Here is an 18804-nt window from a genome sequence, read left to right on the forward strand (position 1 = left end):
AAGGAAGCGATGCAGATGTGATGCTCTTCATGTGGCTAATGGGATGGCAGATGTGATGCTATTAATGTGGCTATAGGAATCTAGTTCTGCAAATGAAGCAATGCATATTGTATTCTATTAATGTGGCTATAGGAATCTGGTTCTGCGAATGAAACAGGGCAGATGTGATGCTATTCATGTGGCTATCTAGTTCTGTGAATGAGGCAGGGCAGATGTGATGCTATTAATGAGGCTATCGGGTCCTGGTTCTGCAATGGAAGCGATGCAGATGTAATGCTATTAATGTGGCTATAGGAATCTGGTTCTGCAAATGAAACAGTGCAGATGTGATGCTGTTAATGTGGCTATCGGGATCTGGTTCTGTGAATGAGGCGGTGCAGATGTGATGCTATTAATGCGGCTATAGGAATCTGGTTCTGCGAATGAAACAGTGCAGATGTGATGCTATTCATGTGGCTATCTAGTTCTGTGAATGAGGCGGGGCATATGTGATGCTATTCATGTGGCTATCTAGTTCTGAAAATGAGGCGGGGCAGATGTGATGCTATTAACGTGGCTATCTAGTTCTGTGAATGAGGAGGCAGATGTGATGCTATTAATGTGGCTATCGGGATCTGGTTCTGCAAAGGAAGCGATGCAGATGTAATACTATTTATGCGGCTATAGGAATCTGCTTCTGCAAATGAAACAGTGCAGATGTGATGCTGTTAATGTGGCTATAGGAGTCTGGTTCTGCGAATGAAACAGTGCAGATGTGATGCTAATAATGCGGCATTCGGAATCTGGTTCTGTGAATGAGGCGGGACAGATGTGATGCGATTATTGTGGCTATAGGAATCTGGTTCTGCAAATGAAACAGTGCAGATGTGATGCTATTCATGTGGCTATCTAGTTCTGTGAATAAGGTGGGGCAGATGTGATGCTATTCATGTGGCTATCTAGTTCTGTGAATGAGGCGGGGCAGATGTAATGATATTAATGTGGCTATAGGAATCTAGTTCTGCAAAGGAAGCAATGCATATTGTATTCTATTAATGTGGCTATAGGAATCTGGTTCTGAGAATGAAACAGTGCAGATGTGATGCTATTCATGTGGCTATCTAGTTCTGTGAATGAGGTGGGGCAGATGTGATGCTATTCATGTGGCTATCTATTTCTGTGAATGAGGCGGGGCAGATGTGATGCCATTCATGTGGCCATCTAGTTCTGTGAATGAGGCGGGGCAGATGTGATGCTATTAATGCGGCTATAGGAATCTGGTTCTGCGAATGAAACAGTGCAGATGTGATGCTATTCATGTGGCTATCTAGTTCTGTGAATGAGGCGGGGCAGATGTGATGCTATTCATGTGGCTATCTAGTTCTGTGAATGAGGCGGGGCAGATGTGATGCTATTCATGTGGCTATGTAGTTCTGTGAATGAGGCGGGGCAGATGTGATGCTATTAATGTGGCTATCTAGTTCTGTGAATGAGGCGGGGCAGATGTGATGCTATTGATGCGGCTATAGGAATCTGGTTCTGCGAATGAAACCGTGCAGATGTGATGCTATTCATGTGGCTATCTAGTTCTGTGAATGAGGCGGGGCAGATGTGATGCTATTAATGAGGCTATAGGAATCTGGTTTTGCGATTGAAACAGTGCAGGTGTGATGCTATTCATGTGGCTATCTAGTTCTGTGAATGAGGCGGGGCAGATGTGATGCAATTCATGTGGCTATCTAATTCTGTGAATGAGGCGGGGCAGATGTGATGCTATTAATGCGGCTATACGAATCTGGTTCTGCGAATGAAACAGTGCAGATGTGGTGCTATTCATGTGGCTATCTAGGTCTGTGAATGAGGCGGGGCAGATGTGACGCTATTCATGTGGCTATCTAGTTCTGTGAATGAGGCGGGCCGTATGTGATGCTATTCATGTGGCTATCTAGTTCTGTGAATGAAGCGGGGCAGATGTGATGCTATTAATGTGGCTATCTAGTTCTGTTAATGAGGCGGGGCAGATGTGATGCTATTAATGTGGCTATCGGGATATGGTTCTGCAAAGGAAGCGATGCAGATGTAATACTATTTATGCGGCTATAGGAATCTGGTTCTGCAAATGAAACAGTGCAGATGTGATGCTATTCATGTTGCTATCGGGATCTGGTTCTATGAATGAGACGGCAGATGTGATGCTATTAATGTGGCTATAGGAATCTAGTTCTACAAAGGAAGCAATGCATATTGTATTCTATTAATGCGGCTATAGGAATCTGGTTCTGCGAAGGAAACAGTGAAGATGTGGTACTATTCATCTGGCTATCTAGTTCTGTGAATGAGGCGGGGCAGATGTTATGCTATTCATGTGGCTATCTAGTTCTGTGAATGAGGCGGGGCAGATGTGATGCTATTCATGTGGCTATCTAGTTCTGAAAATGAGGAGGCAGATGTGATGCTATTAATGTGGCTATCGGGATCTGGTTCTGCAAAGGAAGCGATGCAGATGTAATACTATTTATGCGGCTATAGGAATCTGGTTCTGCAAATGAAACAGTGCAGATGTGATGCTATTCATGTTGCTATCGGGATCTGGTTCTATGAATGAGGCGGCAGATGTGATGCTATTAATGTGGCTATAGGAATCTAGTTCTACAAAGGAAGCAATGCATATTGTATTCTATTAATGCGGCTATAGGAATCTGGTTCTGCGAATGAAACAGTGAAGATGTGATGCTATTCATGTGGCTATCTAGTTCTGTGAATGAGGCGAGGCAGATGTGATGTTATTAATGTGGCTATCGACATCTGTTTCTGCAAATGAAACAGTGCAGATGTGATGCTATTCATGTGGCTAATGGGATCTGGTTCTATGAATGAGGCGGCAGATGTGATGCTATTAATGTGGCTATAGGAATCTAGTTCTGCAAAGGAAGCAATGCATATTGTATTCTATTAATGTGGCTATAGGAATCTGGTTCTGTGAATGAAACAGTGCAGATGTGATGCTATTCATGTGGCTATCTAGTTCTGTGAATGAGGTGGGGCAGATGTGATGCTATTAATGTGGCTATCGGGTCCTGGTTCTGCACAGGAAGCGATGCAGATGTAATGCTATTAATGTGGCTATAGGAATCTGGTTCTGCAAAAGAAACAGTGCAGATGTGGTGCTGTTAATGTGGCTATCGGGATCTGGTTCTGTGAATGAGGTGGTGCAGATTTGATGCTATTAAGGCGGCTATAGGAATCTGGTTCTGCGAATGAAACAGTGCAGATGTGATGCTATTCATGTTGCTATCTAGTTCTGTGAATGAGGCGGGGCAGATGTGATGCTATTCATGTGGCTATTTAGTTCTGTGAATGAGGCGGGGCAGATGTGATGCTATTAATGTGGCTATCTAGTTCTGTGAATGAGGCGGGGCAGAAGTGATGCTATTAATGGGGCTATATGAATCTGGTTCTGCAAATGAAAAAGTGCAGATGTGATGCTATTCATGTGGCTATCTAGTTCTGTGAATGAGGCGGGGCAGATGTGATGCTATTCATGTGGCTATCTAGTTCTGTGAATGAGACGGGGCAGATGTAATGATATTAATGTGGCTATAGGAATCTAGTTCTGCAAAGGAAGCAATGCATATTGTATTCTATTAATGTGGCTATAGGAATCTGGTTCTGAGAATGAAACAGTGCAGATGTGATGCTATTCATGTGGCTATCTAGTTCTGTGAATGAGGCGGGGCAGATGTGATGCTATTCATGTGGCTATCTAGTTCTGTGAATGAGGTGGGGCAGATGTGATGATATTGATGTGGCTATCTAGTTCTGTGAATGAGGCGGGGCAGATGTGATGACATTCATGTGGCCATCTAGTTCTGTGAATGAGGCGGGGCAGATGTGATGCTATTGATGCAGCTATAGGAATCTGGTTCTGCGAATGAAACAGTGCAGATGTGATGCTATTCATGTGGCTATCTAGTTCTGTGAATGAGGCGGGGCAGATGTGATGCTATTAATGAGGCTATAGGAATCTGGTTTTGCGATTGAAACAGTGCAGATGTGATGCTATTCATGTGGCTATCTAGTTCTGTGAATGAGGCGGGGCAGATGTGATGCAATTCATGTGGCTATCTAGTTCTGTGAATGAGGCGGGGCAGATGGGATGCTATTAATGTGGCTATCTAATTCTGTGAATGAGGCGGGGCAGATGTGATGCTATTAATGCGGCTATACGATTCTGGTTCTGCGAATGAAACAGTGCAGATGTGATACTATTCATGTTGCTATCAGGATCTGGTTCTATGAATGAGACAGCAGATGTGATGCTATTAATGTGGCTATAGGAATCTAGTTCTACAAAGGAAGCAATGCATATTGTATTCTATTAATGCGGCTATAGGAATCTGGTTCTGCGAATGAAACAGTGAAGATGTTTTACTATTCATGTGGCTATCTAGTTCTGTGAATGAGGCGGGGAAGATGTGATGCTATTCATGTGGCTATCTAGTTCTGTGAATGAGGCGGGTCAGATGTGATGCTATTCATGTGGCTATCTAGTTCTGAAAATGAGGTGGGGCAGATGTGATGCTATTAACGTGGCTATCTAGTTCTGTGAATGAGGAGGCAGATGTGATGCTATTAATGTGGCTATCGGGATCTGGTTCTGCATTGGAAGCGATGCAGATGTAATACTATTTATGCGGCTATAGGAATCTGGTTCTGCAAATGAAACAGTGCAGATGTGATGCTATTCATGTTGCTATCGGGATCTGGTTCTATGAATGAGGCGGCAGATGTGATGCTATTAATGTGGCTATAGGAATCTAGTTCTACAAAGGAAGCAATGCATATTGTATTCTATAAATGCGGCTATAGGAATCTGGTTCTGCGAATGAAACAGTGAAGATGTGATGCTATTCATGTGGCTATCTAGTTCTGTGAATGAGGCGGGGCAGATGTGATGTTATTAATGTGGCTATCGACATCTGTTTCTGCAAATGAAACAGTGCAGATGTGATGCTATTCATGTGGCTAATGGGATCTGGTTCTATGAATGAGGCGGCAGATGTGATGCTATTAATGTGGCTATAGGAATCTAGTTCTGCAAAGGAAGCAATGCATATTGTATTCTATTAATGTGGCTATAGGAATCTGGTTCTGTGAATGAAACTGTGCAGATGTGATGCTATTCATGTGGCTATCTAGTTCTGTGAATGAGGCGGGGCAGATGTGATGCTATTAATGTGGCTATCGGGTCCTGGTTCTGCAAAGGAAGCGATGCAGATGTAATGCTATTAATGTGGCTATAGGAATCTGGTTCTGCAAATGAAACAGTGCAGATGTGATGCTGTTAATGTGGCTATCGGGATCTGGTTCTGTGAATGAGGTGGTGCAGATGTGATGCTATTAATGCGGCTATAGGAATCTGGTTCTGCGAATTACACAGTGCAGATGTGATGCTATTCATGTTGCTATCTAGTTCTGTGAATGAGGCGGGGCAGATGTGATGCTATTCATGTGGCTATCTAGTTCTGTGAATGAGGCGGGGCAGATGTGATGCTATTAATGTGGCTATCTAGTTCTGTGAATGAGGCAGGGCAGATGTGATGCTATTAATGTGGCTATCTAGTTCTGTGAATGAGGCACGGCAGATGTGATGCTATTAATGAGGCTATCGGGTCCTGGTTCTGCAATGGAAGCGATGCAGATGTAATGCTATTAATGTGGCTATAGGAATCTGGTTCTGCAAATGAAACAGTGCAGATGTGATGCTGTTAATGTGGCTATCGGGATCTGGTTCTGTGAATGAGGCGGTGCAGATGTGATGCTATTAATGCGGCTATAGGAATCTGGTTCTGCGAATGAAACAGTGCAGATGTGATGCTATTCATGTGGCTATCTAGTTCTGTGAATGAGGCAGGGCAGATGTGATGCTATTAATGAGGCTATCGGGTCCTGGTTCTGCAATGGAAGCGATGCAGATGTAATGCTATTAATGTGGCTATAGGAATCTGGTTCTGCAAATGAAACAGTGCAGATGTGATGCTGTTAATGTGGCTATCGGGATCTGGTTCTGTGAATGAGGCGGTGCAGATGTGATGCTATTAATGCGGCTATAGGAATCTGGTTCTGCGAATGAAACAGTGCAGATGTGATGCTATTCATGTGGCTATCTAGTTCTGTGAATGAGGCGGGGCATATGTGATGCTATTCATGTGGCTATCTAGTTCTGAAAATGAGGCGGGGCAGATGTGATGCTATTAACGTGGCTATCTAGTTCTGTGAATGAGGAGGCAGATGTGATGCTATTAATGTGGCTATCGGGATCTGGTTCTGCAAAGGAAGCGATGCAGATGTAATACTATTTATGCGGCTATAGGAATCTGCTTCTGCAAATGAAACAGTGCAGATGTGATGCTGTTAATGTGGCTATAGGAGTCTGGTTCTGCGAATGAAACAGTGCAGATGTGATGCTAATAATGCGGCATTCGGAATCTGGTTCTGTGAATGAGGCGGGACAGATGTGATGCGATTATTGTGGCTATAGGAATCTGGCTCTGCAAATGAAACAGTGCAGATGTGATGCTATTCATGTGGCTATCTAGTTCTGTGAATAAGGTGGGGCAGATGTGATGCTATTCATGTGGCTATCTAGTTCTGTGAATGAGGCGGGGCAGATGTAATGATATTAATGTGGCTATAGGAATCTAGTTCTGCAAAGGAAGCAATGCATATTGTATTCTATTAATGTGGCTATAGGAATCTGGTTCTGAGAATGAAACAGTGCAGATGTGATGCTATTCATGTGGCTATCTAGTTCTGTGAATGAGGTGGGGCAGATGTGATGCTATTCATGTGGCTATCTATTTCTGTGAATGAGGCGGGGCAGATGTGATGCCATTCATGTGGCCATCTAGTTCTGTGAATGAGGCGGGGCAGATGTGATGCTATTAATGCGGCTATAGGAATCTGGTTCTGCGAATGAAACAGTGCAGATGTGATGCTATTCATGTGGCTATCTAGTTCTGTGAATGAGGCGGGGCAGATGTGATGCTATTCATGTGGCTATCTAGTTCTGTGAATGAGGCGGGGCAGATGTGATGCTATTCATGTGGCTATGTAGTTCTGTGAATGAGGCGGGGCAGATGTGATGCTATTAATGTGGCTATCTAGTTCTGTGAATGAGGCGGGGCAGATGTGATGCTATTGATGCGGCTATAGGAATCTGGTTCTGCGAATGAAACAGTGCAGATGTGATGCTATTCATGTGGCTATCTAGTTCTGTGAATGAGGCGGGGCAGATGTGATGCTATTAATGAGGCTATAGGAATCTGGTTTTGCGATTGAAACAGTGCAGGTGTGATGCTATTCATGTGGCTATCTAGTTCTGTGAATGAGGCGGGGCAGATGTGATGCAATTCATGTGGCTATCTAATTCTGTGACTGAGGCGGGGCAGATGTGATGCTATTAATGCGGCTATACGAATCTGGTTCTGCGAATGAAACAGTGCAGATGTGGTGCTATTCATGTGGCTATCTAGGTCTGTGAATGAGGCGGGGCAGATGTGACGCTATTCATGTGGCTATCTAGTTCTGTGAATGAGGCGGGCCGTATGTGATGCTATTCATGTGGCTATCTAGTTCTGTGAATGAAGCGGGGCAGATGTGATGCTATTAATGTGGCTATCTAGTTCTGTTAATGAGGCGGGGCAGATGTGATGCTATTAATGTGGCTATCGGGATATGGTTCTGCAAAGGAAGCGATGCAGATGTAATACTATTTATGCGGCTATAGGAATCTGGTTCTGCAAATGAAACAGTGCAGATGTGATGCTATTCATGTTGCTATCGGGATCTGGTTCTATGAATGAGACGGCAGATGTGATGCTATTAATGTGGCTATAGGAATCTAGTTCTACAAAGGAAGCAATGCATATTGTATTCTATTAATGCGGCTATAGGAATCTGGTTCTGCGAAGGAAACAGTGAAGATGTGGTACTATTCATCTGGCTATCTAGTTCTGTGAATGAGGCGGGGCAGATGTTATGCTATTCATGTGGCTATCTAGTTCTGTGAATGAGGCGGGGCAGATGTGATGCTATTCATGTGGCTATCTAGTTCTGAAAATGAGGAGGCAGATGTGATGCTATTAATGTGGCTATCGGGATCTGGTTCTGCAAAGGAAGCGATGCAGATGTAATACTATTTATGCGGCTATAGGAATCTGGTTCTGCAAATGAAACAGTGCAGATGTGATGCTATTCATGTTGCTATCGGGATCTGGTTCTATGAATGAGGCGGCAGATGTGATGCTATTAATGTGGCTATAGGAATCTAGTTCTACAAAGGAAGCAATGCATATTGTATTCTATTAATGCGGCTATAGGAATCTGGTTCTGCGAATGAAACAGTGAAGATGTGATGCTATTCATGTGGCTATCTAGTTCTGTGAATGAGGCGAGGCAGATGTGATGTTATTAATGTGGCTATCGACATCTGTTTCTGCAAATGAAACAGTGCAGATGTGATGCTATTCATGTGGCTAATGGGATCTGGTTCTATGAATGAGGCGGCAGATGTGATGCTATTAATGTGGCTATAGGAATCTAGTTCTGCAAAGGAAGCAATGCATATTGTATTCTATTAATGTGGCTATAGGAATCTGGTTCTGTGAATGAAACAGTGCAGATGTGATGCTATTCATGTGGCTATCTAGTTCTGTGAATGAGGTGGGGCAGATGTGATGCTATTAATGTGGCTATCGGGTCCTGGTTCTGCAAAGGAAGCGATGCAGATGTAATGCTATTAATGTGGCTATAGGAATCTGGTTCTGCAAAAGAAACAGTGCAGATGTGGTGCTGTTAATGTGGCTATCGGGATCTGGTTCTGTGAATGAGGTGGTGCAGATTTGATGCTATTAAGGCGGCTATAGGAATCTGGTTCTGCGAATGAAACAGTGCAGATGTGATGCTATTCATGTTGCTATCTAGTTCTGTGAATGAGGCGGGGCAGATGTGATGCTATTCATGTGGCTATTTTGTTCTGTGAATGAGGCGGGGCAGATGTGATGCTATTAATGTGGCTATCTAGTTCTGTGAATGAGGCGGGGCAGAAGTGATGCTATTAATGGGGCTATATGAATCTGGTTCTGCGAATGAAACAGTGCAGATGTGGTGCTATTCATGTGGCTGTCTAGTTCTGTGAATGAGGCGGGGCAGATGTGGTGCTATTCATGTGGCTATCTAGTTCTGTGAATGAGGCAGGGCAGATGTGATGCTAAAAATGCAGCATTCGGAATCTGGTTCTGTGAATGAGGCGGGACAGATGTGATGCTATTATTGTGGCTATAGGAATCTGGTTCTGCAAATGAAAAAGTGCAGATGTGATGCTATTCATGTGGCTATCTAGTTCTGTGAATGAGGCGGGGCAGATGTGATGCTATTCATGTGGCTATCTAGTTCTGTGAATGAGGCGGGGCAGATGTAATGATATTAATGTGGCTATAGGAATCTAGTTCTGCAAAGGAAGCAATGCATATTGTATTCTATTAATGTGGCTATAGGAATCTGGTTCTGAGAATGAAACAGTGCAGATGTGATGCTATTCATGTGGCTATCTAGTTCTGTGAATGAGGCGGGGCAGATGTGATGCTATTCATGTGGCTATCTAGTTCTGTGAATGAGGTGGGGCAGATGTGATGATATTGATGTGGCTATCTAGTTCTGTGAATGAGGCGGGGCAGATGTGATGACATTCATGTGGCCATCTAGTTCTGTGAATGAGGCGGGGCAGATGTGATGCTATTGATGCAGCTATAGGAATCTGGTTCTGCGAATGAAACAGTGCAGATGTGATGCTATTCATGTGGCTATCTAGTTCTGTGAATGAGGCGGGGCAGATGTGATGCTATTAATGCGGCTATACGATTCTGGTTCTGCGAATGAAACAGTGCAGATGTGATACTATTCATGTTGCTATCGGGATCTGGTTCTATGAATGAGACAGCAGATGTGATGCTATTAATGTGGCTATAGGAATCTAGTTCTACAAAGGAAGCAATGCATATTGTATTCTATTAATGCGGCTATAGGAATCTGGTTCTGCGAATGAAACAGTGAAGATGTTTTACTATTCATGTGGCTATCTAGTTCTGTGAATGAGGCGGGGAAGATGTGATGCTATTCATGTGGCTATCTAGTTCTGTGAATGAGGCGGGTCAGATGTGATGCTATTCATGTGGCTATCTAGTTCTGAAAATGAGGTGGGGCAGATGTGATGCTATTAGCGTGGCTATCTAGTTCTGTGAATGAGGAGGCAGATGTGATGCTATTAATGTGGCTATCGGGATCTGGTTCTGCATTGGAAGCGATGCAGATGTAATACTATTTATGCGGCTATAGGAATCTGGTTCTGCAAATGAAACAGTGCAGATGTGATGCTATTCATGTTGCTATCGGGATCTGGTTCTATGAATGAGGCGGCAGATGTGATGCTATTAATGTGGCTATAGGAATCTAGTTCTACAAAGGAAGCAATGCATATTGTATTCTATAAATGCGGCTATAGGAATCTGGTTCTGCGAATGAAACAGTGAAGATGTGATGCTATTCATGTGGCTATCTAGTTCTGTGAATGAGGCGGGGCAGATGTGATGTTATTAATGTGGCTATCGACATCTGTTTCTGCAAATGAAACAGTGCAGATGTGATGCTATTCATGTGGCTAATGGGATCTGGTTCTATGAATGAGGCGGCAGATGTGATGCTATTAATGTGGCTATAGGAATCTAGTTCTGCAAAGGAAGCAATGCATATTGTATTCTATTAATGTGGCTATAGGAATCTGGTTCTGTGAATGAAACTGTGCAGATGTGATGCTATTCGTGTGGCTATCTAGTTCTGTGAATGAGGCGGGGCAGATGTGATGCTATTAATGTGGCTATCGGGTCCTGGTTCTGCAAAGGAAGCAATGCAGATGTAATGCTATTAATGTGGCTATAGGAATCTGGTTCTGCAAATGAAACAGTGCAGATGTGATGCTGTTAATGTGGCTATCGGGATCTGGTTCTGTGAATGAGGTGGTGCAGATGTGATGCTATTAATGCGGCTATAGGAATCTGGTTCTGCGAATTACACAGTGCAGATGTGATGCTATTCATGTTGCTATCTAGTTCTGTGAATGAGGCGGGGCAGATGTGATGCTATTCATGTGGCTATCTAGTTCTGTGAATGAGGCGGGGCAGATGTGATGCTATTAATGTGGCTATCTAGTTCTGTGAATGAGGCAGGGCAGATGTGATGCTATTAATGTGGCTATCTAGTTCTGTGAATGAGGCGGGGCAGATGTGATGCTATTAATGTGGCTATCGGGATCTGGCTCTGCAAAGGAAGCGATGCAGATGTAATACTATTTATGCGGCTATAGGAATCTGGTTCTGCAAATGAAACATTGCAGATGTGATGCTGTTAATGTGGCTATAGGAATCTGGTTCTGCGAAAGAAACAGTGCAGATGTGATGCTAATAATGCGGCATTCGGAATCTGGTTCTGTGAATGAGGCGGGACAGATGTGATGCTATTATTGTGGCTATAGGAATCTGGTTCTGCAAATGAAACAGTGCAGATGTGAGGCTATTCATGTTGCTATCAGGATCTGTTTCTATGAATGAGGCGGCAGATGGGATGCTATTAATGTGGCTATAGGAATCTGGCTCTGCGAATGAAACAGTGCAGATGTGATGCTATTCATGTGGCTATCTAGTTCTGTGAATGAGGTGGGCAGATGTGATGCTATTAATGTGGCTATCGGGTCCTGGTTCTGCAAAGGAAGCGATGCAGATGTGATGCTATTCATGTGGCTAATGGGATGGCAGATGTGATGCTATTGATGTGGCTATAGGAATCTAGTTCTGCAAATGAAGCAATGCATATTGTATTCTATTAATGTGGCTATAGGAATCTGGTTCTGCGAATGAAACAGGGCAGATGTGATGCTATTCATGTGGCTATCTAGTTCTGTGAATGAGGTGGGGCAGATGTGATGCTATTCATGTGGCTATCTAGTTCTGTGAATGAGGCAGGGCAGATGTGATGCTATTAATGAGGCTATCGGGTCCTGGTTCTGCAATGGAAGCAATGCAGATGTAATGCTATTAATGTGGCTATAGGAATCTGGTTCTGCAAATGAAACAGTGCAGATGTGATGCTGTTAATGTGGCTATCGGGATCTGGTTCTGTGAATGAGGCGGTGCAGATGTGATGCTATTAATGCGGCTATAGGAATCTGGTTCTGCGAATGAAACAGTGCAGATGTGATGCTATTCATGTGGCTATCTAGTTCTGTGAATGAGGCGGGGCAGATGTGATGCTATTAATGTGGCTATCTAGTTCTGTGAATGAGGCGGGGCAGATGTGATGCTATTCATGTGGCTATCTAGTTCTGACAATGAGGCGGGGCAGATGTGATGCTATTAACGTGGCTATCTAGTTCTGTGAATGAGGAGGCAGATGTGATGCTATTAATGTGGCTATCGGGATCTGGTTCTGCAAAGGAAGTGATGCAGATGTAATACTATTTATGCGGCTATAGGAATCTGCTTCTGCAAATGAAACAGTGCAGATGTGATGCTGTTAATGTGGCTATAGGAGTCTGGTTCTGCGAATGAAACAGTGCAGATGTGATGCTAATAATGCGGCATTCGGAATCTGGTTCTGTGAATGAGGCGGGACAGATGTGATGCGATTATTGTGGCTATAGGAATCTGATTCTGCAAATGAAACAGTGCAGATGTGATGCTATTCATGTGGCTATCTAGTTCTGTGAATAAGGTGGGGCAGATGTGATGCTATTCATGTGGCTATCTAGTTCTGTGAATGAGGCGGGGCAGATGTAATGATATTAATGTGGCTATAGGAATCTAGTTCTGCAAAGGAAGCAATGCATATTGTATTCTATTAATGTGGCTATAGGAATCTGGTTCTGAGAATGAAACAGTGCAGATGTGATGCTATTCATGTGGCTATCTAGTTCTGTGAATGAGGTGGGGCAGATGTGATGCTATTCATGTGGCTATCTATTTCTGTGAATGAGGCGGGGCAGATGTGATGCCATTCATGTGGCCATCTAGTTCTGTGAATGAGGCGGGGCAGATGTGATGCTATTAATGCGGCTATAGGAATCTGGTTCTGCGAATGAAACAGTGCAGATGTGATGCTATTCATGTGGCTATCTAGTTCTGTGAATGAGGCGGGGCAGATGTGATGCTATTAATGCGGCTATAGGAATCTGGTTCTGAGAATGAAACAGTGCAGATGTGATGCTATTCATGTGGCTATCTAGTTCTGTGAATGAGGCGGGCAGATGTGATGCTATTCATGTGGCTTTCTAGTTCTGTGAATGAGGCGGGGCAGATGTGATGCTATTAATGTGGCTATCGGGTCCTGGTTCTGCAAAGGAAGCGATGCAGATGTGATGATATTCATGTGGCTAATGGGATGGCAGATGTGATGCTATTAATGTGGCTATAGGAATCTAGTTCTGCAAATGAAGCAATGCATATTGTATTCTATTAATGTGGCTATAGGAATCTGGTTCTGCGAATGAAACAGTGCAGATCTGATGCTATTCATGTGGCTATCTAGTTCTGTGAATGAGGTGGGGCAGATGTGATGCTATTCATGTGGCTATCTAGTTCTGTGAATGAGGCGGGGCAGATGTAATGATATTAATGTGGCTATAGGAATCTAGTTCTGCAAAGGAAGCAATGCATATTGTATTCTATTAATGTGGCTATAGGAATCTGGTTCTGAGAATGAAACAGTGCAGATGTGATGCTATTCATGTGGCTATCTAGTTCTGTGAATGAGGTGGGGCAGATGTGATGCTATTCATGTGGCTATCTATTTCTGTGAATGAGGCGGGGCAGATGTGATGCCATTCATGTGGCCATCTAGTTCTGTGAATGAGGCGGGGCAGATGTGATGCTATTAATGCGGCTATAGGAATCTGGTTCTGCGAATGAAACAGTGCAGATGTGATGCTATTCATGTGGCTATCTAGTTCTGTGAATGAGGCGGGGCAGATGTGATGCTATTAATGCGGCTATAGGAATCTGATTCTGCGAATGAAACAGTGCAGATGTGATGCTATTCATGTGGCTATCTAGTTCTGTGAATGAGGCGGGGCAGATGTGATGCTATTCATGTGGCTATCTAGTTCTGTGAATGAGGCGGGGCAGATGTGATGCTATTAATGTGGCTATCGGGTCCTGGTTCTGCAAAGGAAGCGATGCAGATGTGATGCTATTCATGTGGCTAATGGGATGGCAGATGTGATGCTATTAATGTGGCTATAGGAATCTAGTTCTGCAAATGAAGCAATGCATATTGTATTCTATTAATGTGGCTATAGGAATCTGGTTCTGCGAATGAAACAGGGCAGATGTGATGCTATTCATGTGGCTATCTAGTTCTGTGAATGAGGCAGGGCAGATGTGATGCTATTAATGAGGCTATCGGGTCCTGGTTCTGCAATGGAAGCGATGCAGATGTAATGCTATTAATGTGGCTATAGGAATCTGGTTCTGCAAATGAAACAGTGCAGATGTGATGCTGTTAATGTGGCTATCGGGATCTGGTTCTGTGAATGAGGCGGTGCAGATGTGATGCTATTAATGCGGCTATAGGAATCTGGTTCTGCGAATGAAACAGTGCAGATGTGATGCTATTCATGTGGCTATCTAGTTCTGTGAATGAGGCGGGGCAGATGTGATGCTATTCATGTGGCTATCTAGTTCTGAAAATGAGGCGGGGCAGATGTGATGCTATTAACGTGGCTATCTAGTTCTGTGAATGAGGAGGCAGATGTGATGCTATTAATGTGGCTATCGGAATCTGGTTCTGCAAAGGAAGCGATGCAGATGTAATACTATTTATGCGGCTATAGGAATCTGCTTCTGCAAATGAAACAGTGCAGATGTAATGCTATTCATGTTGCTATCGGGATCTGGTTCTATGAATGAGGCGGCAGATGTGATGCTATTAATGTGGCTATAGGAATCTAGTTCTACAAAGGAAGCAATGCATATTGTATTCTATTAATGCGGCTATAGGAATCTGGTTCTGCGAATGAAACAGTGAAGATGTGATGCTATTCATGTGGCTATCTAGTTCTGTGAATGAGGCGAGGCAGATGTGATGTTATTAATGTGGCTATCGACATCTGTTTCTGCAAATGAAACAGTGCAGATGTGATGCTATTCATGTGGCTATTGGGATCTGGTTCTATGAATGAGGCGGCAGATGTGATGCTATTAATGTGGCTATAGGAATCTAGTTCTGCAAAGGAAGCAATGCATATTGTATTCTATTAATGTGGCTATAGGAATCTGGTTCTGTGAATGAAACAGTGCAGATGTGATGCTATTCATGTGGCTATCTAGTTCTGTGAATGAGGCGGGGCAGATGTGATGCTATTAATGTGGCTATCGGGTCCTGGTTCTGCAAAGGAAGCGATGCAGATGTAATGCTATTAATGTGGCTATAGGAATCTGGTTCTGCAAAAGAAACAGTGCAGATGTGGTGCTGTTAATGTGGCTATCGGGATCTGGTTCTGTGAATGAGGTGGTGCAGATTTGATGCTATTAATGCGGCTATAGGAATCTGGTTCTGCGAATGAAACAGTGCAGATGTGATGCTATTCATGTTGCTATCTATTTCTGTGAATGAGGCGGGGCAGATGTGATGCTATTCATGTGGCTATTTAGTTCTGTGAATGAGGCGGGGCAGATGTGATGCTATTAATGTGGCTATCTAGTTCTGTGAATGAGGCGGGGCAGAAGTGATGCTATTAATGGGGCTATATGAATCTGGTTCTGCGAATGAAACAGTGCAGATGTGGTACTATTCATGTGGCTGTCTAGTTCTGTGAATGAGGCGGGGCAGATGTGGTGCTATTCATGTGGCTATCTAGTTCTGTGAATGAGGCAGGGCAGATGTGATGCTAATAATGCAGCATTCGGAATCTGGTTCTGTGAATGAGGCGGGACAGATGTGATGCTATTCATGTGGCTATAGGAGTCTGGTTCTGCGAATGAAACAGTGCAGATGTGATGCTAATAATGCGGCATTCGGAATCTGGTTCTGAAAATGAGGCGGGACAGATGTGATGCGATTATTGTGGCTATAGGAATCTGGTTCTGCAAATGAAACAGTGCAGATGTGATGTTATTCATGTGGCTATCTAGTTCTGTGAATAAGGTGGGGCAGATGTGATGCTATTCATGTGGCTATCTAGTTCTGTGAATGAGGCGGGGCAGATGTAATGATATTAATGTGGCTATAGGAATCTAGTTCTGCAAAGGAAGCAATGCATATTGTATTCTATTAATGTGGCTATAGGAATCTGGTTCTGAGAATGAAACAGTGCAGATGTGATGCTATTCATGTGGCTATCTAGTTCTGTGAATGAGGTGGGGCAGATGTGATGCTATTCATGTGGCTATCTATTTCTGTGAATGAGGCGGGGCAGATGTGATGCCATTCATGTGGCCATCTAGTTCTGTGAATGAGGCGGGGCAGATGTGATGCTATTAATGCGGCTATAGGAATCTGGTTCTGCGAATGAAACAGTGCAGATGTGATGCTATTCATGTGGCTATCTAGTTCTGTGAATGAGGCGGGGCAGATGTGATGCTATTCATGTGGCTATCTAGTTCTGTGAATGAGGCGGGGCAGATGTGATGCTATTCATGTGGCTATGTAGTTCTGTGAATGAGGCGGGGCAGATGTGATGCTATTAATGTGGCTATCTAGTTCTGTGAATGAGGCGGGGCAGATGTGATGCTATTGATGCGGCTATAGGAATCTGGTTCTGCGAATGAAACAGTGCAGATGTGATGCTATTCATGTGGCTATCTAGTTCTGTGAATGAGGCGGGGCAGATGTGATGCTATTAATGGGGCTATAGGAATCTGGTTTTGCGATTGAAACAGTGCAGATGTGGTGCTAGTCATGTGGCTATCTAGTTCTGTGAATGAGGCGGGGCAGATGTGACGCTATTCATGTGGCTATCTAGTTCTGTGAATGAGGCGGGCCGGATGTGATGCTATTCATGTGGCTATCTAGTTCTGTGAATGAAGCGGGGCAGATGTGATGCTATTAATGTGGCTATCTAGTTCTGTTAATGAGGTGGGGCAGATGTGATGCTATTAATGTGGCTATCGGGATATGGTTCTGCAAAGGAAGCGATGCAGATGTAATACTATTTATGCGGCTATAGGAATCTGGTTCTGCAAATGAAACAGTGCAGATGTGATGCTATTCATGTTGCTATCGGGATCTGGTTCTATGAATGAGACGGCAGATGTGATGCTATTAATGTGGCTATAGGAATCTAGTTCTACAAAGGAAGCAATGCATATTGTATTCTATTAATGCGGCTATAGGAATCTGGTTCTGCGAAGGAAACAGTGAAGATGTGGTAGTATTCATCTGGCTATCTAGTTCTGTGAATGAGGCGGGGCAGATGTTATGCTATTCATGTGGCTATCTAGTTCTGTGAATGAGGCGGGGCAGATGTGATGCTATTCATGTGGCTATCTAGTTCTGAAAATGAGGCGGGGCAGATGTGATGCTATTAACGTGGCTATCTAGTTCTGTAAATGAGGAGGCAGATGTGATGCTATTAATGTGGCTATCGGGATCTGGTTCTGCAAAGGAAGCGATGCAGATGTAATACTATTTATGCGGCTATAGGAATCTGGTTCTGCAAATGAAACAGTGCAGATGTGATGCTATTCATGTTGCTATCGGGATCTGGTTCTATGAATGAGGCGGCAGATGTGATGCTATTAATGTGGCTATAGGAATCTAGTTCTACAAAGGAAGCAATGCATATTGTATTCTATTAATGCGGCTATAGGAATCTGGTTCTGCGAATGAAACAGTGAAGATGTGATGCTATTCATGTGGCTATCTAGTTCTGTGAATGAGGCGAGGCAGATGTGATGTTATTAATGTGGCTATCGACATCTGTTTCTGCAAATGAAACAGTGCAGATGTGATGCTATTCATGTGGCTATTGGGATCTGGTTCTATGAATGAGGCGGCAGATGTGATGCTATTAATGTGGCTATAGGAATCTAGTTCTGCAAAGGAAGCAATGCATATTGTATTCTATTAATGTGGCTATAGGAATCTGGTTCTGTGAATGAAACAGTGCAGATGTGATGCTATTCATGTGGCTATCTAGTTCTGTGAATGAGGCGGGGCAGATGTGATGCTATTAATGTGGCTATCGGGTCCTGGTTCTGCAAAGGAAGCGATGCAGATGTAATGCTATTAATGTGGCTATAGGAATCTGGTTCTGCAAAAGAAACAGTGCAGATGTGGTGCTGTTAATGTGGCTATCGGGATCTGGTTCTGTGAATGAGGTGGTGCAGATTTGATGCTATTAATGCGGCTATAGGAATCTGGTTCTGCGAATGAAACAGTGCAGATGTGATGCTATTCATGTTGCTATCTAGTTCTGTGAATGAGGCGGGGCAGATGTGATGCTATTCATGTGGCTATTTAGTTCTGTGAATGAGGCGGGGCAGATGTGATGCTATTAATGTGGCTATCTAGTTCTGTGAATGAGGCGGGGCAGAAGTGATGCTATTAATGGGGCTATATGAATCTGGTTCTGCGAATGAAACAGTGCAGATGTGGTACTATTCATGTGGCTGTCTAGTTCTGTGAATGAGGCGGGGCAGATGTGGTGCTATTCATGTGGCTATCTAGTTCTGTGAATGAGGCAGGGCAGATGTGATGCTAATAATGCAGCATTCGGAA

The sequence above is a fragment of the Ambystoma mexicanum genome, chromosome 9 (genome assembly GCF_040938575.1).
Source record: "Ambystoma mexicanum isolate Mex_15411 chromosome 9, UKY_AmexF1_1, whole genome shotgun sequence".
Classification (NCBI taxonomy): Eukaryota; Metazoa; Chordata; class Amphibia; order Caudata; family Ambystomatidae; genus Ambystoma; species Ambystoma mexicanum.